The sequence below is a fragment of the Schistocerca americana genome, chromosome 3 (genome assembly GCF_021461395.2).
Source record: "Schistocerca americana isolate TAMUIC-IGC-003095 chromosome 3, iqSchAmer2.1, whole genome shotgun sequence".
Classification (NCBI taxonomy): domain Eukaryota; kingdom Metazoa; phylum Arthropoda; class Insecta; order Orthoptera; family Acrididae; genus Schistocerca; species Schistocerca americana.
In genome coordinates, this window is record NC_060121.1 from 991,509,851 (window position 1) to 991,530,984 (window position 21,134).

The window sequence follows — 21,134 nt, forward strand, 5'->3', positions numbered from 1 at the left end:
CAGATTGCCTATACCAAAACAAGAACCAAACACCAACCGCATCACACAACATTTCAAGCTCTTTTTGGTCGTTTGTGTGATCGTGGGTACTTTCAGACGAACGTGCAGTGAGGCGGCAAACTTTGCGTTCACCTGGTTCTGAGGACTGGTTTCTAGAGGATATTAAGACGAATCCTAGTACAAGCTGCAGACAAGAGATCCACCAACAATGTGTAAGCAAAGTAGTATTCTGGATGACATTACATCCCATGGAGGCCGCTTTGAACATCTGTGGTGACGTGGGTGCGATGCAGCACTGTACTGTGTTCTGGGACGATTTGTTACCGTTGCACGCACACCGTCCATTTCTGGACGCATGTTCATAGTACCTTTCTTCCTCCATTTCCAGTCGGGAAACCATCCCGGCAGTTTGTCGGTTTTATTAATGTTCACCCTGCATACATCCATGACTATCCCTGTGTATAAACATCAATACAACGTAATGATTCCATTTCGCTTTATTTTTGATTATTATTATTATTTTTCTGTTCGTGTAATTCATTAAAGATGTGATGAAAGATTAATGTGCGCGTTGCTTTCCACCTATATGTTTGACATCTCTAAGCGGTAATTACTGTGTTCAGATGTTATATGCTGAATACAAGAATCAATTTTTTTCGAGTATTGTAAACAGCAAAATAAAAAAATGTTTTCACCACGTAATAATATTGCTAACGTGTGTGGTCTTAGATTCGCCGGCCGGTGTCGCCGAGTGGTTCTAGGCGCTACAGTCTGGAACCGCGCCACCGCTACGGTCGCAGTTTCGAATCCTGCCTCGGGCATGGATGTGTGTGATGTCCTTAGGTTAGTTAGGTTTAAGTAGTTCTAAGTTCTAGGGGACTGACGACCTCAGAAGTTAAGTCCCATAGTGCTCAGAGCCTTTAGAACCATTTTTTTCGTGGTCTTAGATTGAAGGGAAGCAGAGAGTAAAAGAATAAGCCACCTGAAACTAAAAACCTAGCATTTTTGAAACAAATGCAAAGCATTACCAAAATGAAGCCAGTCTGCTCAAAAGAGCGCAGTTTGTAACGTGTAAGAATATAATCGTTTGATGCTGTGAACTGAAACTGGAGTGAACTGAACGGTTTTCTTCTTTTAACTCCATGTGTGTCTGTTTTGTAATACTGAACAATGCAAGTTACGTAATACAGAAAGGCTATCTGATAGAATATGCTGCCAAACTATCTGAAATTGTATAACTGCACTTGAATAAACCTTTGCCAAAAGACTCAGAAAACCTAAAACTGTTTGCTAAAGAAACAGTCCTGTGAAAATAGTATTGTGCAGTGAACAGGGCTACAGTTTGTGACGTCACAATATGTGACTTACAATTCTAACCCACGAAGCTAACAGAATAAAAATGATGCATAAAATTACAAATCGAATTTTGAAAGAATATATAACCAATAATGTTTTCCCGAACAAATGCCCTTTGATTCTACGTAAGCAACTGACTAAATAAAATCCCAAACGCTACGTGATATACACGCAAATGTAACACTGCACTCTAAGAATAAGTCTATGCGCATAAGAAATTAAATCTTAACTGATATTTACCTACATTGAACCTGGTAACAGTTTTGAAATACAAAGCTAACTGTAAATGATGTTGCAGTGTTCTGACTGTGATGTTAAAACCGTCGCTAACTTTCATGGCTGACCTGTGGTAACAGAAGTTCGTTACGGCTGTAACTGATAAACATAAAGCATTGCAGCGCGGCTGCAAACAAGCTAAAAGGAACAAAATCCTTGCACATTGCAACGCAAGGGCATGCGACTATTCAAAGCACATTAAGCTTCAGCTTTACTTTTGCGCGCCTGTGTTCCGCTCAGTGCAACGCGGTAACACGCAGAATCAAAGAATAAATTTCTTGAGGAGACGTTGAGGATATTGCATTTACTGAATGATGTAAAGAGACTAGCATTCAAAAACTATATTGACACTCTAATACCTCCCTTACACATTACAATGATCTTTATAGAACTTAGTTCATAATACAAATATCACATTTCCATGAAATTAGTTACTGAAATGGTAAAGGAGTGGAAAATCCATAACTTCTGAGTGCAAGCCATGTGAACTAATAACTTCACTTAATCACACCTCAGTACTCGAACTAACTAACGCTACCCAAGAAAGAAAAATCCCACTAAAACTTACCGTTTTCCAAACACGCCATAAATTACGCGCAAGCGAGCATTGTAGCAACAACATTACATGAAAATCTTCACACTTCTCAAATTAATTTATAGATGCCGTTCCTACTGCATGGGCGACGGACTTCAGCTGATGATATATATATAAGAAAAAGTGCCACCACAGCTCTGTGTTAAGGATGTCTTTATTGTCTCACACGACTAGTTTCGGCGGCACATTACTGCCATCCTCAGGCCTCTGGATCGCCACCATCAAAGAATGAGACGGAGATATCTTGGCCATTTTGTGGACACCGTTCCAAAGAGGATGTAAACGTCTCCCAAATCAAGGGGTAGAGCAACGCGTTGTTGTTACCTAACAGCAGATTGTGACCTCATTGATGTGCAAAACTTGCAATGTTTCTAGTTTATATTTGGTATTCAAGGAATGTGATATGCACCCTGTATTTGCATTCGATGTGTCATAACTCATATTTGTACACTAGGCATTTTTCAAACAGCAGTAGAGACCGCCATAAGCAGCTTTCGGCATGTTTTGCGTTCTTTGTTGATGTGAGACACGATGATGTGTTTCGTGCAGGATTTGTAAGTACTACGAGCTCTACAAACGTAGGTGCTATACAGTATTTTAAAGCTATTTTGAGAATTCTGTTAATTATTCAGTTACAGAGGTTTATCGTGATTAAAACACTGTACATTTTTTAAAAAATGTCACACTTCGTCGGTTGTGCACCATCTTGTACCTTCAAACAGAAGAAATTAATCAACCATAGAACACGTGATATTGACAAAACAGCTGAGTTTCTGTAATGTATTAACACTTTTCCCAATCTGAAAAATGGAAAGTTGTGTTAGTTACCAATAGCATCCATTTTAAACTGGTTTTTACATGTAACATTTTTCATTATACTTCTTCTTAATTTTATTTTACTTACTGATTACTGACGTGTAGCACATTTATAATGAAACCCACAGATTATTACATACAGTCCCGCGGGATTAGCCGAGCGGTCTGGGGCGCTGCAATCATGGACTGCTGATACCGGCGGAGGTTCGAGTCCTCCCTCGGGCATGGTTGTGTGTGTTTATCCTTAGGTTCAAATGGCTCTGAGCACTATGGGACTTAACATCTGTGGTCATCAGTCCCCTAGAACTTAGAACTACTTAAACCTAACTAACCGAAGGACATCACACACATCCATGCCCGAGGCAGGATTCGAACCTGCGACCGTTGCGGTCACGCGGTTCCAGACTGAAGCGCCTAGAACCGCACGGCCACACCGGCCGGCTTTATCCTTAGGATAATTTAGGTTAAGTAGTGTGTAAGCTTAGGGACTGATGACCTTAGCAGTTAAGTCCCATAAGATTTCACACACATTTGAACATTTTTTTGTTACATAGAGTGTTGACAAGATTTTATCGATTGTAATACGTCTAAATTTGAATAGAATAATTGTTCCTGGTTATACTACCATGTTTCACCTTGGAAAGATTTTTCGTATTTGGAAAAATTGTACTTTTCCGGAGTAATTTTTGAAATTTCAGACAAAATTACAGCGCACATGAACTGATTGTTGTCATTTCAGAATGAAATAAGAAAATATATTAAACATCTATGAGAGGCCATAGCCTGAAAAGTGTTGCAAGGTACAATACTCTTCACCAAAGCATTTTCATGTGAAAACTGAATGATCAGTAGAGCAAAATTACAAAGAGTTATGACTTGAGAAGAGATGTTATCAACGAGAACATCGAAATCTTTTGAATTGTTTCTTTTCTCGTTTATTAATCTTATCCATTTATCATAGTATGAAAGTAGTTTTGCACTTCAAAAATGGCAGTTTGTTGAAAAGAGTATATTTACGTTGACAGATGTTGTTGTTGTGATCTTCAGTCCTGAGACTGGTTTGATGCAGCTCTCCATGCTACTCTGTCCTGTGCAAGCTCCTTCATCTCCCAGTACCTACTGCAACCTGCATCCTTCTGAATCTGCTTAGTGTATTCATCTCTTGGTCTCCCCCTACGATTGTTACCCTCCACGCTGCCCTACAATACTAAATTGGTGATCCCTTGATGCCTCAAAACATGTCCTACCAACCGATCCCTTCTTCTGGTCAAGTTGTGCCACAAACTTCTCTTCTCCCCAATCCTATTCAATACTTCCTCATTAGTTATGTGATCTACCCATCTAATCATCAGCATTCTTCTGTAGCACCACATTTCGAAAGCTTCTATTCTCTTCTTGTCCAAAATATTTATTGTCCATGTTTCACTTCCATACATGGCTACACTCCATACAAATACTTTCAGAAACGAGTTACTGACACTTAAATCTATACTCGATGTTAACAAATTTCTCTTCTTCAGAAACGATTTCCTTGCCATTGCCAGACTACATTTTATATCCTCTCTACTTCGACCATCATCAGTTATTTTGCTCCCCAAATAGCAAAACTCCTTTACTACTTTAAGTGTCTCATTTCCTAACCTAATTCCCTCAGCATCACCCGACTTAATTCGACTACATTCCATTATCCTCGTTTTGCTTTTGTTGATGTTCATCTTATATCCTCCTTTCAAGACACTGTCCATTCCATTCAACTGCTCTTCCAAGTCCTTTGCTGTTTCTGACATAATTGCAGTGTCATCGGCGAACGTCAAAGTTTTTATTTCTTCTCCCTGAATTTTAATTCCTACTCGAAATTTTTCTTTTGTTTCCTTTACTGCTTGCTCAATGTACAGATTGAATAACATCGGGGAGAGCCTACAACCCTGTCTCACTCCCTTCCCAACCACTGCTTCCCTTTCATGCCGCTCGACTCTTATAACTGCCATCTGGTTTCTGTACAAATTGTAAATAGCCTTTCGCTCCCTGTATTTTACCCCTGCCACCTTTAGAATTTGAAAGAGAGTATTCCAGTCAACATTGTCAAAAGCTTTCTCTAAATCTACAAATGCTAGAAACGTAGGTTTGCCTTTCCTTAACCTTTCTTCTAAGATAAGTCGTAAGGTCAGTATTGCCTCACGTGTTCCAAACTGATCTTCCCCGAGGTCGGCTTCTACCAGTTTTTCAATTCGTCTGTAAATAATTCGCGTTAGTATTTTGCAGCTGTGACTTATTAAACCGATAGTTCGGTAATTTTCACATCTGACGTTGACAGATGATACGTTAGAATTAATTAAACAGAAAACGCCGAAACGTAAAACAAGAGATCTTGCCATTTCTAAAGCAAACCTATAAACACCATTTGTGAATGTATTAATTTGAATCCATAATTCGATCTGAATATCTGAAACTATGCTCCATTGTTCTGTAGTTGTGATCAGCAACGCCATCTATTAGTAGCGTAAGAAACTGTTTATGTCTGAGCACTTCATTATTCGCGGGTATTACTTACGTTATCAATTACTTCCAAAGTTGAGTTATATTGAAAAGTAGTATGTGTGTTAAAAAGAAACCAAATATGTAAAATATTTACTATCCTTCTATAAGAAGCTGCAACTGTCAGGCAAAGTCTTTATTTATTGTAACAACTTTGAGAGTGGTAGTCTGTGGCAGTTCGGTTTGTTGTGGAATTGTGTGTACTCTGTATGTAACAGTGATGATTGCTACAGTATATATGGAGTAATATTTAGCCCGTGGTCTTGCGGTAGCGTTCTCGCTTTCTGCGGACGGGGTCCCGGGTTCGATTCCCGGCGGGGTCAGGGATTTTCTCTGCCTCGTGATGACTGGGTGTTGTGTGTCCTTCATCATCATTTCATCTTCATTGACTCGCAAGTCGCCGAAGTGGCGTCAACTAAAAAGGACTTGCAATACGGCGGCCGAACTTCCCCGCATGGGGCCTCCTGGCCAACAATGTCATACGATCATTTCATTTCAATATTTAAATGGTTCAAATGGCTCTGAGCACTATGCGATTTAACTTCTGAGGTCATCAGTCGCCTAGAACTTAGAACTAGTCAAACTTAACTAACCTAAGGACATCACACACATCCATGCTCGAGGCAGGATTCGAACCTGCGGTCGCTCGGTTTCACACTGTAGTGCATAGAACCGCACGGCTACTCCGGCCGGCTAATATCTATACCTTGGCTGTATATGGAGATACTACGAGAAGAGATGTGCCACTATGTAACAATTAACATAAGATGGCAATAAAAGGAACGAAGGAGGGTGTATTATTTATCTGGCAGTGTACAGCGAAGTCAAAGCAGCAATTCAGCTACGCAATATTTACTTAACAATGTGCAGTTTCTCACTACCAATTACAGTTCACATTCTGAAACTAATGGATTAAATACAGAGCAAACAACTGATTTCTTTTATTAAATATTTTCACAACCCTTCACTACATATTACTTTCCCACTCGGAAGTTGCATTACGAGCGCACTATTTCCGCCATTGCAGTAACTTACTGTATAGTACTTGCACTACTCTTTCTGTATGAGTAGGTGAATTGTTTAGGCCATGAATAGTATTTTAATGAATGTGCATGACGGTTTGAATCATTACTGTAGTCATTACGTCACTAGATTATTATGCGAAGCAGTGATTTAGTGCGACAAGTCGTTAGCTACTCCATGTTAACTTTCATTTGTCATAGCTGTTTTGTCTTATGACAATTACGTAAAAGTGGGCCGGCCGTTGTGGCCGGGCGGTTCTAGGCGCGTCAGTCTGGAACCGCGCGACCGCTACGGTCGCAGGTTCGAATCCTGTTTCGGGCATGGATGTGTGTGCTGTCCTTAGGTTAGTTAGGTTTGAGTAGTTCTAGGTAACTGATGACCTCAGATGTTAAGTCCCATAGTGCTCAGAGCCATTTGAACCATAAAAGTGGAATAGTATTATCGAGCGTAATGAAATTTATTTATAACTCTGCGTCGGGTAGTCCGATGCCTTCACGGTCATACTTTCTATAAATTAACATCTTTTACAGTAAATCCCGAAGCTCACGTTATACGTAATACCCTTATTTATAAGCTGAGGTATTATTTAGTGATAGATGCAGATGATTTACGGTTTTTATCTTATCTGAATGACTGAAACCGGTGTGTATCAATATGATAACTGTTGGTTTCTGGATATGACTGATTAATGGTGTGCTTTCGTTTGTTTATTGTCTGTTCCGAATATTCTGTTACTAACTGGGGTACACGGCTTCGCTCACGGAGTTGATATGAGACTGTGTGGTGGTTGCGATAAAAGGATAAAATTTAAAGTATAAGAGGTAAAAAGATGATTGAAAACATATTCTAACTATTTGCAGTACTTATTCTTCATTTTGTTTTCCTGCGGAGCTGCTTTCAGTGATGTAATCGAATTTTTCGATTTATGCAATAGAATCCTGGTCTTTCTCTACCGAATTTTTTCGTTTTGCCAAATTGGCAAATGATACCCATTTTTCCGATTACGACGTGTTTGTTATATTCGTTCACCGGGTCGTACTGGAATGCTTCGATTCTTAGGTTGTACTGTTTACTTCATCTCGTCTGTGCTTCTCGTAGAGTGATAATTTTCATGGCTGGCTGTAGTTCGCAGTCATAAGTGTGTGTCACAGTTCTTGATTCTTCAGTCCGTTCACTTCGTTGTTCTTCGGTTTCTCTCTTCTCACGCTGCTCATTGTCATTCGTTCGGAACTTAAACGTGCATCGCGCCCTTCATCTGTTTCGTTTTTACGCTGATATTTTTGTTTTAGGAGTTTTGCTTCAGAACTGGCAAGATCCCTCCTCTGTTACATTTGAGCATTGTCTAAAATATAAATCAAATTTACTTTTTATTAACAACTTTTATTATTTTCCACAACAAATTTTCGGTTTACATTCAGTCACTGCATCACACTGACTACTCACACTTTCCTGTTTGTTTCTATTCACCCACTGCATTACTTTTTTGTAATCCCTGATTCTTCAGTCCGTTCATTTCGGTGTACTTCAGTTTCTCTGCTTCTCAGGATGCTCATTCTTGTTCGTTGTAAATTAAACATGCCCCTCGCTCTTCGCCTATTTCGGTTTTCCGCTGTTCTTTTGTTTTCGCCGTCTTGCAATAGAAATGCAAGATCTCCTGTTTTACGTTTCGGCGTTGTGTCTAAAATATAAATCAAATCAACATTTTATTAACAAATAAACTAAGTACACTTTACACACTTTACACACTTTATTTTCGGTTTATATTCAGTCATTATATCATTTCGACTACTCACACTTCACTGTTTTTATTCAACCACTGCACTACTTTTTCGAATCCTCCCTTCGTTACTGATACGAAACTGACGTTCGAAACTACGACGTGTCATTACCAATGGGTAACCCACCCAGTGACGAATTCGAGAAATACCAAAAAGGCTCAGAATGCTCCACAATTTCCAGAACATTCCACAACATTCTAGAGTGTTGTGGAATGTTCCACAATGATCTTGGATGTTATGGGATGTTCTCGAACGTTATGGAATCTTCCCGACGTTCCATACTATTCCCGAACATTCCAAAACATCCCCGACCATTGTGCAACATTCCGAAACATTCTGGAATGTTGTGCAATGCTCTCGAATTCCCTAGTTTCTTGATTAGTCTGGAATATCCTGGAATGTTCTACAAATTTTTAGAGGTCGAAACTTTCCAGCCCTTATATCTTATAAAGCACGTCCTTCTCGTAAAAAACGGGAACCTTCCTTATGCTTGGGGGACAGAGGGCTACCACTCGACATAACTGCCTTGATCCTACCGGGACTCGTTTCTGAGTTTTGTAAACTGCAGAGTTCGAACTCCCACGCTCCTCTGCTCCCCTCCCCCCCTCCCCCCCTCCGCCCCTCTCCCCTCCCCAGGGTTCTACGCCCTTTGATGGCTATTTTTTTTCGAATTTGAACTGTTATTCCGCGAAACGAACATTTTCTCACTATATTTATTTAGACGGTATTATTTTCCCTCTTCCCACTGGAAATCATGACATTTGTTTTCGCTTTGTTCAATGTAACAACGAATTCCCTTGTTTTCTCATTGTCGGTTGATGTTACCAGCAAAGAAAATTTTTCTCCATGACTAACACTACTAATAAAGCAACTGATGCATATCAGGAATAACGTCGGTACTAATAGGCTACCCAAGTTCAGCTTTACATCAGTTTTATGTCATATCTACTCTTTGTACCTCATCTACTACGTGTCATCTGAACCAGTCATTAGCAACAGCACTCATACCTAAGGATTTTAGTTTATTTGTCAGGATTTTATGGTCAATAGTATCAAAACACTTAGAAAGTTCCAAGAATACGCCTGTCTCACACTGATCTATGTGGAAAGACGAAGTACCACTTCTGTAAATTCCGGTAAGGCTGATCCTACACATCTACCACTTCACTTAGAAGATTTTCTTTATTGAAGTAATTTATTATTTTGTCTTTCATAATTTGTCCTATTATTTTTGAAAATGATGGCAGCAAAGAAATAGGTATGCAGTTTTCTGTGTCATCTGCATTACCTTTCTTTAGCAGAGGCACAATTCTTCCCTGTTTTAAATACTCTAGAAAGTTCCCTGATGCATATCAGTGGAAAGAAGTTGTGTGCTCCGCATGAATTGTTTCAGTATGCAGACTGGTACTGCATCTAAGACTATTGCCATTCCCTTTTTAGGTTTTGTGCAGTTTTACTGATCTCATGCTCTGTGGTCGATAATAAGATCATTGTACTTCACAATTATTTACAGGTGTCATATTTGTTTTTGGGAATTTTTACTGTAATTACTATTTAGCATTTGAAAAATGCTCGTTCACTGGCTGGTATGGATAATTTATTACTCGTACTTGATCCTCCTACCTTGTCTGTATGTTACTGTTTTTACTTCTCTCCCTCTGTTTATCTTGGCGAGAACATGCTTTCATTTTTGGATACATTGTTGAATATAAAAAAGTTGCGTTCAATGTAAGAAACTTTTGAAAATAACTAGCTATGGAGAAAAGAAAATAAATAAACGAAACTACACCAGTAATTGATCACACCAAGATAACCTAAAAGGCCATAGTGATTCATTTCGCTTTCAGTCATTTAGATGATAAAATGTACCATGGATGGTTCGCAAACTGTTTTCAGAGTATGGTGACTGACGGAGATAAGCAGATTTCCTTGCGAGTATGCAAAATAATGCGAAAATTGTAACGATTACAGGTCTGTACTGTACGAAAATATACTCGGAATGCTCACTATTTTTTCACAAGTAATTCAGGAAACCCGACGTGACAGACTACACCGAAGGTACGCCAAAGGTATTCTAAAAATAAAACAGAAAAAAGATTTCTTTGCTCGAACTAGTGCGGCGAGCAATATGTCAAGGAAGGAACAGCGTGCTACGTAAGACTTTTGTTTGCCTCTTTGTTTGCCGGGACTCTGACAATACTGTTTATCACCGCAGCTGGGCGGAAGTTTGATTTGGCTGTGACTTCGAAATGTGTTGTCCTAGAGCGAGACCGGAATCTTCACCACTCACGGCTGTCATTAATGGAATGTAGGTATTTAAAGTGGAATTTTAATTAGGATTGTAATAACAAAGTGAGTTTATACAAATTGAGTGGTTCCATTACACACAAACATCTCCCTAGGCAATGGCCATTGCGGTCATGTGGATGTCACTGGGTGATGAAGGAGGAAATATGCTGCCTTGGTTGCGTGCTAATTGGGATTAGACTGTGGTATCTAGTCGACGGGGGGGGGGGGGGGGGGGGGGGGCGGCAGCCTTTTTAGGGTATGTGACAGAGAATAAATTAGTGCTACAAGTCTCCTCCTAGCTAGCCGCCCGTCCGAAGAAAGGAGGATGGTTAGAGTTCAAAGTCCTGTCGTCGATGCCATAACAGAAGCATAAAAGCCCGGATATCACAAGGGTGGGGAACGAAATAAGCTGTGTTACTTCCGTCAGTGTAGAAAGAAGCGTAAAAGCCCGGATATCACAAGGATGGGGAACGAAATAAGCTGTGTTACTTCCGTCAGCGTAGAATGTCAGACAGGAATATGAACCGCAGTCATACTGCATGTAAGTCCAGTACATTAACCAGAGCACCTAGTCGCTCCGACATTTATGCATATAGCTATATAAATTTTACCGACATCTCTACTTAAAAACGGGGATGAGATTTTTTTTTTTTTTTTTTTTTTTTACTTTATTGTTATTTTAAAACCTGTACAATTCAGGTAGGCTGGCAGCGGCACACTACGCCGCTCTTCAGCCATAGCGTTTTACAAGAGTATAAAACATGGTGAATGACAATGAACAAAGTGACGGGCAAAAGAGAGAGGTCACAGAGACATAAAAAAAACACGGAGTCGTTCACATGTGACGATAACAACACGGCAAACACGTCGGCACGGCGCACAAAACACTGGTGAGTCCGACGGCACAAGTGAACGTAGGAGTGGGATGGCGGACACCAAAAACACTATACGACGTCACACACACGAGACACAGAAGGCGACGATCTCCGGCGCGCGAATGTTCACTATACATGTACGAGTCCGGGGACCTGCCAAGAGAGGAGGAGGAGGAAGGGGAGTGGGGGAGCGAGAGGGGAGAGCAGAGATGCCACGGGCAGGGGAGATAGGGGGGAGGGAGGAAGGGGGAGAGGAAGCCCGGGGGAAGAGGGGGAAGGGAGGGGACGGGAAGATGGAAAAAGAAGGGAAGAGAAGAGAAGGGAGGGAGAGTGCCGAAAGGAAAGGACACAGGAAGTGGGGGGCGGGGCAGGGTCAAAGTTGATAGGAGGGGTAGATGGAGGGGACGAGGACATCATCAGGGAGAGGGAGCTGGCGGAAGCCACCTTGGGAGAGGGTATGGAGGGTGGAGAGATGGAGACCGGGTGGGACGTGAGAATACAGGCGCGGCAGCGGGCGGGGGTGGGAGAGGAGCGAGGAAACGAGCGGGTGAGGAGGATCAAGTTTACGTGAGGTGTACAGGATACGTATCCTTTCAAGGAAAAGGAGGAGGTGGGGGAAGGGGATGAGATCATACAGGATCCGTGTGGGGGAGGGGAGACGGATGCGATAGGCAAGGCGGAGAGCATGGCGTTCAAGGATTTGGAGGGATTTATAGAAGGTAGGGGGGGCGGAGATCCAGGCTGGATGGGCGTAACAAAGGATAGGGCGGATGATGGATTTATAGGTGTGGAGGATTTATCTACATTCACTTGAACGCTTCGCTGCTTCATTGAACTGCGAGAAACTACTCTTACGAAAGGAGGAAGTCAATTAATATAATTACATAGAATAAAACTGAGACTTCATTGTGTCTAGTGGTCACTTCTGTCCTGAGAGCCGACGACACATCCAAGGGGTGACAATATTCCGGACACGTGTCGAGAGGAAATATTCACTTTGCCTTCATGGCAGTAGATCACCAACACAAGAGTAATTCCTAATTGTATTGCAAGTGATTGTGTTCACTCGTGGAATAAATTTTTAGGCAAGGTGACTCTGCATGCCCCTGTGAATAAATGCAATGTGACTCCTCCTTTCACTCAAATGTGTATAACATGCGTGTAGAAATGAATGCTTTGCGAAATGTGGGAGCAGTGTAACGTATAGCAAACAGGGTAGTGTGTATTTCGATGTGGCGCTCGAGATTTAATCAGTAAGGGCCTCTGTGGTAGCCTGAAATCATGCAATACGAATGAATAGCTGGTAATTTACGGTTGTGCTGTGTGTCCGCGTATCTCATTCGTGACACCAATGGCAGTAGCTAAAGACGTGGCGATGTATTTCATTTCCGGCGTCCACTCCACAGCCAAATGAAAGCCATTTCGTTAGCAGAGAGACCTACGCCACGTTTAAATGACTGAGGCTGTAACTGCTTCGCAGCCACGGTGGCAGAAACCGGTTATAATAGCGTAGCATGGCTGAAGTACGTGTTACACATAACGAACACCGCCGTGACTGTTTACGAAGGACTGAGAGAAATTCACGTAGTACCACAGGTTGGTACAATGCAACTCGAAAGTACTGCGTGATAATGGTCGCAGCTTTTAAATTTTTAATTTTTATGGAGGCGAAAATTTATGTCTTGTTCAGCTGCAAGAAAGCTATGGATCAGATTCTGACAAAGGTGGCCGCAGGACAATTTCTCTCAGCGTAATAAAAAGGTGTGTGGTATTACAATATTTATGACGTTTAGAGCACCATCACATTACCTAATTTATCGAAACTTGGCTTAAGTCCTTCGAACGTCTTCTATAAATTAGTGGTTAGCAGTGAAGAGACATCCATCTCAGTTTCATGGACTACTGAAAGAGTCCTAGAGTCGAACGGATCTGTAGGGTGCAGAAACTAACAAAAAAATGTAAGAGAGGACTGTCCGCAGAAAAGAAATGTGCATCAGTTTTCTTTTTTTTTTTACCTTACTATTGAACAACGCCTAGAATTTCGTGACGTATCGGGGTTGCAGCTGTATGACGTCGACTTTTGCCACGACATTTCGGCTGACAAACATTTAACCATCTTCAGATAACATTGCAGTGCAAAACTCACTTGCGTATGGCTGAATGTTTATCAGCTAAAACATCGTGGCAAAATGTCCAGGTGGGATCTTGAAGAAAATGCAAACCATGTGCTTTTAAAAATACAGACATGCGCACAAGCAACAAAATAACTACAAATAAAACTAGATGTGTTATTCTGAAGTGAGTATCACCCTAGAACGAAATCCCGACATTAAGCTAGATAATAACGCAACTAGGCGTTACACTGTTTGTACGTACTCAGCGCTAACAGAAGAAACTTTTCGACGCACGTGGACACAGTAAGTCAAAATGCGGTGAAGCTTTTCTTGTATTACCTTGAAATATATTTTAAGCTCAAACTTAAGAGGTATCTCCAAGAGAATTACTTCCTCCGTGCCAAGCACTATGGATTCCGACATCCAACTCGCGTTTTTCTCACATGACGTATGAAAGCCATGGATCAAGGTAGTCAGATGAATGTGTTTTTTTTTTTTTTTTTACTTCCGGAACGCAATTAACTCTGTGCCACACCACCGCTTACTAACGAAATTTCGATCATACAGGGTACCAAAAGACATTTGTAACAGCAGAATTGACGATTCCTTGGTAACGAGGACGTAGATCGTTATCTTGGACGCTGAGGCATCGACAGATCTACAAGTAACGTCAGGCGTGCCCCAGGAAATTGCATTGGGACCTCTGCTGTTTATCTTGTATACTATTTAAATGGCAGATAACATTAATAGTAACCTAAGAGTTTTTGGAGTTGATGCAGTTACCTTTAACTAAGAATTGTCTGAAGAATTCAACATAAATTTGCAATTAGATCTTGATAAGATTTCAAGGTAGTGTAAAGCTGGGAAACGTTCTGCAACAGCATAGAACTGTTAAATTTTTCATTTCACAAAACGAAAAAACTCCATATCCTGTCACTAAAATATTAATGCGTCACAACTCGAATCAGTAAATTTTATACAAGTACCTGGGTGTGGAAATTAGTACCAATATGAAATGGAAGGAACATATAAGCTCAATTATAGATAATAGACGGCACATTTTTGTTCATTAATGGGGTACAGGAAAAAATGCAATGTCTACAAAGGAGACTGCTTACAAAACACTTGTGCGACACGTCCTAGAATATTGCTTAGCTGTATGAGACCTATAGCAAAAAGGACGAATAGGGAATATTGGAAAGTATCCAAAGAAGTTCAATAAAAATGGCCACAGGTTTCCTCAAACAAAGAGGGAGCCTCGTGGAGATGCTGAAAAGCATGAATTGTCAGACTCTTGAAGATCTGTCCGAGAAAGCCTGCTTACAATTTTTCAAAACTCAGCTGTAAGAAAGGACTGGAGGAGTGTGTTAGAATCCCATAGGGATTGCAAACAAAAGATTAGACTAATGAAGCATATTTAGACTTACTTTAAAAAATCTCACTGCTGTCAATTTGCTGGAAGTATCCACGTAGCACGTTGGAGCCCAGATAACAGGCACCGCTTGTTCAAACGTGCGCCAAAATCTGCAGCTGGTTCCACCCGGTTCACTCAAGGTTTGCCGGAGTAGACCCATTAACATGCTCGTACTTAACGAGGCTCCTAGGCACACGAATTGAGTGGAAAAGATGATCCTTCGTATCGCGTGATGCCTTTTCCGCAAGTGGTATCATTATTCGCGATACTTTAGAGCTGTCGACTGTTAAGACTCCCTATTTTTTAAGTTTCACTACAAAGCCCTTCAATTGTCGCTTTGCTACATACAGTAGTAGCATCATTCACAAACACTATCAGAGGACTTCCGACGTTTACTATCAACTAATTTTCAGGACAGGGCCTACAGCTATTCCTTGGGGTGCACGAATCCTGTTGTTACTTTTACATCTGACTATTTCTCTCCGTAAAGAACGATGTGTTGACTTTTACCTGTGTTTAAGTCCTGAAGCCAGTCACAAAACCAGTCCAGTGTCCCGAAAAGGAGTATTTTATTGCAGATGGTAATACGGAACTGTATAGACCATCTTCTTGAAATCATGAAACGCACCTCTGTTGTCTATTGCCTTTTATATCTCATGAAGAAACACAGCGAGAAGAATTTTACACATAAGAAATTTACATTACGCAAAAATGTCACAATACTCGAGCATAAATTCTGTTCTACAGTTCTACAACAGATTGGTCTGCAGTCACATGTCCGAAAATTTCTCATGAAAATAAGAATGATGTGCTCCTTTTTCCAACCTCTATTATGCAAGGCCAATGATCTTGTAATAAACTCCATTGTAAAACATAGTAATTATCGCATATGGATGTCATTTGGTGCTGCTGCACTATCGATCATTTACAATTTTCAGACAACTGAGGTCACGCCAGTCAGCGGTTGTATAAATGGGTCAGAAAAGATGTTTCACACAAAAATCTGGCAACTGCAGTGGGCAGTACTTCCACACGATAAACGAGAACACAGTGTCGAACCAAAACATTACTACCACCGGCCACCGCAAGATTTAATGCTGCTTGATGGCGGTGGGGGGACGTGAGGCTGTAAGGGACATGTATAGTGAAGATATTGGCCGCAAAGTGGGAAATCAGGTGACATAAGCGACTTTGACAAAGGACAGGTTATCGTTGCCTGGCAACTGGAAACGAGCGTTTCGGAAACAGCGAATTTCGCCGGCAGTTCACATGCTGTTGACGTCAGCATCTATAGAAAGCAGTTGAATGACGATGAAGCCACGAGTAGGCAGCAATGTGTTGGGAGTGCACGCCACAGGATAGAACGTGGAGCTCTGAGGCTTCCCCTCTCTATTAAGAAGGGTAGGTATCGATCTGCGGCGGATTTACCGACAGCATACAATTCTGAAGCAGGCGCAAGCGTTCCAGAGCACACCGTTCGTCGCGCATTGTTGAACATGGGGCTCTGCAGTAGCGACCGCTCCGTGTTCCCATGCTGACCTAACAACATCGTCAATTACGATTGCAGTGGGTATTGGGGCCATTGAGTTTGAGTCGTGGAGCAGTGAAATCGTGTCGCCTGATCGGACGACTCCCGTTTCTTGTTACACTAGCTCCATGTTCGCGTCCACATAGGCCGTCATACTGGCTAATGGCTGCAGGAGACGTGCACTACGCCAGGGACACAGGGTGGTGGGCGCATTGTTATGATATGAGAGACATTCACACGGGCTTTGATGGGGCCTGGGCAGGAACCGAAAGCAATAGGACAGCTGTGTAGTTCGTGAACATTATTACCAACTATTATATTACTTCATGTTTGATGTTTTCTCCCAAGTGCGTGGCATTTTCCAGCAGGATAACTGTCGACGTAACAAGGCTAGAATCATACTGCAGTGATTTGAAGAACATGACAGTGAATCACGTTAATGTCTCGTCCAACAAATTCCGTTGATCTGAACCCGATGCAACGCAACGCAACTGCTGTGTTTGGATGCGGGCTGAGTTGGCATCCCTTCGCTCCCAGCTTCAGGCAGTGTGTTGGCTTCGGCCACACAGCTTGAGGCTGTTGCCAATGGGCATCTCTGTGGGGGTCCGGATGGGGGTTTGTCGGGGACTACGACTGTGGCTGCCCGGGATACTGCCCACATTGAGGCTGATCCCTCACCTGTGGTAGAGTGGAAGGTCATCTCGAGGTGTGGCAGGGGACGAGAGACATTCCGGAGGGCTGAACGGAAGGCCTCTCCAGTTTATCTGACGAACCGGTTTCAGGCTCTGTCTCAGGCTGATACTGATCTTCAGCCGGACATGGCTGCTTGTCCTGTTCCAGAGGTTGCCCCTCAGTCTGCAAGATCCGGGCAGTCGCAGAGGGTGGGCTTATTGGTAGTTGGGAGCTCCAACGTCAGGCGCGTAATGGGACCCCTTAGGGATATGGCAGCAAGAGAGGGGAAGAAAACCAATGTGCACTCCGTGTGCATACCGGGGGGAGTCATTCCAGATGTGGAAACGGGCCTTCCGGATGCCATGAAGGGTACAGGGTGCACCCATCTGCAGGTGGTCGCTCATGTCGGCACCAATGATGTGTGTCGCTATGGATCCGAGGAAATCCTCTCTGGCTTCCAGCGGCTATCTGATTTGGTGAAGACCGCCAGTCTCGCTAGCGGGATGAAAGCAGAGCTCACCATCTGCAGCATCGTCGACAGGACTGACTGCGGACCTTTGGTACAGAGCCGAGTGGAGGGTCTGAATCAAAGGCTGAGACGGTTCTGCGACTGTGTGGGCTGCAGATTCCTCGACTTGCGCCATAGGGTGGTGCGGTTTCGGGTTCCGCTGGATAGGTCAGGAGTCCACTACACGCAACAAGCGGCTACACGGGTAGCAGAGGTTGTGTGGCGTGGGCTGGGCGGTTTTTTAGGTTAGATGGCCTCGGGCAAGTACAAAAAGGGCAACAGCCTCAAAGGGTGCGGGGCAAAGTCAGGACATGCGGGGACCAAGCAGCAATCGGTATTGTAACTGTAAACTGTCGAAGCTGCGTTGGTAAAGTACCGGAACTTCAAGCGCTGATAGAAAGCACCGAAGCTGAAATCGTTATAGGTACAGAAAGCTGGCTGAAGCCAGAGATAAATTCTGCCGAAATTATTACATAGGCACAGACGGTGTTTAGAAAGGATAGATTGCATGCAACTGGTGGTGGCGTGTTTGTCGCTGTTAGTAGTAGTTTATCCTGCAGTGTAGTAGTAGTGGATAGTTCCTGTGAAATATTATGGGTGGAGGTTACACTCAACAACCGAGCTAGGTTAATAATTGGCTCCTTTTACCGACCTCCCGACTCAGCAGCATTAGTGACAGAACAATTGAGAGAAAATTTGGAATACATTGCACATAAATTTTCTCAGCATATTATAGTCTTAGGTGGAGATTTCAATTTACCAGATATAGACTGGGACACTCAGATGTTTAGGACGGGTGGTAGGGACAGAGCATCGAGTGACATTATACTGAGTGCACTATCCGAAAATTACCTCGAGCAATTAAACAGAGAACCGACCCGTGGAGATAACATCTTGGACCTATTGATAACAAACAGACCCGAACTTTTCGACTCTGTAAGTGCAGAACAGGGAATCAGTGATCATAAGGCCGTTGCAGCATTCCTGAATATGGAAGTTAATAGGAATATAAAAAAAGGGAGGAAGGTTTATCTGTTTAGCAAGAGTAATAGAAGGCAGATTTCAGACCACCTAACAGATCAAAACGAAAATTTCTGTTCCGACACTGACGATGTTGAGTGTTTATGGAAAAAGTTTAAGGCAATTGTAAAATGCGGTTTAGACAGATACGTGCCGAGTAAAACTGTGAGGGACGGGAAAAACCCACCGTGGTTCAACAACAAAGTTAGGAAACTACTGCGAAAGCAAAGAGGGCTTCACTCCAAGTTTAAAAGCAGCCAAAACCTCTCAGACAAACAGAAGCTAAACGATTTCAAAGTTAGCATAAGGAGGGCTATGCGTGAAGCGTTCAGTGAATTCGAAAGCAAAATTCTATGTACCGACTTGACAGAAAATCCTAGGAAGTTCTGGTCTTACGTTAAATCAGTAAGTGGCTCGAAACAGCATATCCAGACACTCCGGGATGATGATGGCATTGAAACAGAGGATGACACGCGTAAAGCTGAAATACTAAACACCTTTTTCCAAAGCTGTTTCACAGAGGAAGACCGCACTGCAGTTCCTTCTCTAAATCCTCGCACAAACGAAAAAATGGCTGACATCGAAATAAGTGTCCAAGGAATAGAAAAGCAACTGGAATCACTCAATAGAGGAAAGTCCACTGGACCTGACGGGATACCAATTCGTTTCTACACAGAGTACGTGAAAGAACTTGCCCCCTTCTGACAGCCGTGCACCGCAAGTCTCTAGAGGAACGGAAGGTTCCAAATGATTGGAAAAGAGCACAGGTAGTCCCAGTCTTCAAGAAGGGTCGTCGAGCAGATGCGCAAAACTATAGACCTATATCTCTGACGTCGATCTGTTGTAGAATTTTAGAACATGTTTTTTGCTCGAGTATCATGTCGTTTTTGGAAACCCAGAATCTACTCTGTAGGAATCAACATGGATTCCGGAAACAACGATCGTGTGAGAACCAACTCGCTTTATTTGTTCATGAGACCCAGAAAATATCAGATACAGGCTCCCAGGTAGATGCTATTTTCCTTGACTTCCGGAAGGCTTTCGATACAGTTCTGCACTGTCGCCTGATAAACAAAGTAAGGGCCTACGGAATATCAGACCAACTGTGAGGCTGGATTGAAGAGTTTTTAGCAAACAGAACACAGCATGTTGTTATCAATGGAGAGACGTCTACAGACGTTAAAGTAACCTCTGGCGTGCCACAGGGGAGTGTTATGGGACCATTGCTTTTCACAATGTATATAAATGACCTAGTAGATAGTGTCGGAAGTTCCATGCGGCTTTTCGAGGATGATGCTGTAGTATACAGTGAAGTTGCAGCATTAGAAAATTGTAGCGAAATGCAGGAGGATCTGCAGTGGATAGGCACTTGGTGCAGGGAGTGGCAACTGACCCTTAACATAGACAAATGTAATGTATTGCGAATACATAGAAAGAAGGATCCTTTATTGTATGATTATATGATAGCGGAACAAACACTGGTAGCAGTTACTTCTGTAAAATATCTGGGAGTACGCGTGCGGAACGATTTGAAGTGGAATGATCATATAAAATTAATTTTTGGTAAGGCGGGTACCAGGTTGATATTCATTGGGAGAGTCCTTAGAAAATGTAGTCCATCAACAAAAGAGGTGGCTTACAAAACACTCGTTCCACCTGTACTTGAGTATTGCTCATCAGTGTGGGATCCGTACCAGATCGGGTTGACGGAGGAGATATAGAAGATCCAAAGAAGAGCGGCGCGTTTCGTCACAGGGTTATTTGGTAACCGTGATAGCGTTACGGAGATGTTTAGCAAACTCAAGTGGCAGACTCTGCAAGAGAGGCGCTCTGCATCGCGGTGTAGCTTGCTCGCCAGGTTTCGAGAGGGTGCGTTTCTGGATGAGGTTGAGGTATCGAATATATTGCTTCCCCCTACTTATACCTCCTGAGGAGATCACGAATGTAAAATTAGAGAGATTCGAGCGCGCACGGAGGCTTTCAGACAGCCGCTCTTCCCGCGAACCATACGCGACTGGAACAGAAAAGGGAGGTAATGACAGTGGCACGTAAAGTGCCCTCCGCCACACACCGTTGGGTGGCTTGCGGAGTATAAATGTAGATGTAGATGTAGATGAGGGACGCTATCGAAAGTCAGCTCCGCAGCTACGAACCACTGGTCTGTAATTTACGGGAATTGCGTGACCTGTGTCTAGACATCTAATACTACATACCTCCGAAACCCACTAAGGACTTTTCGAGTCCATTCCACACACAACCGTTGCTGTATTAAGTTCCAGAAATGGACCAACACTATTAAGCAGGTGGTGATAATGTTTTGCCTCTTCAGTGTGTA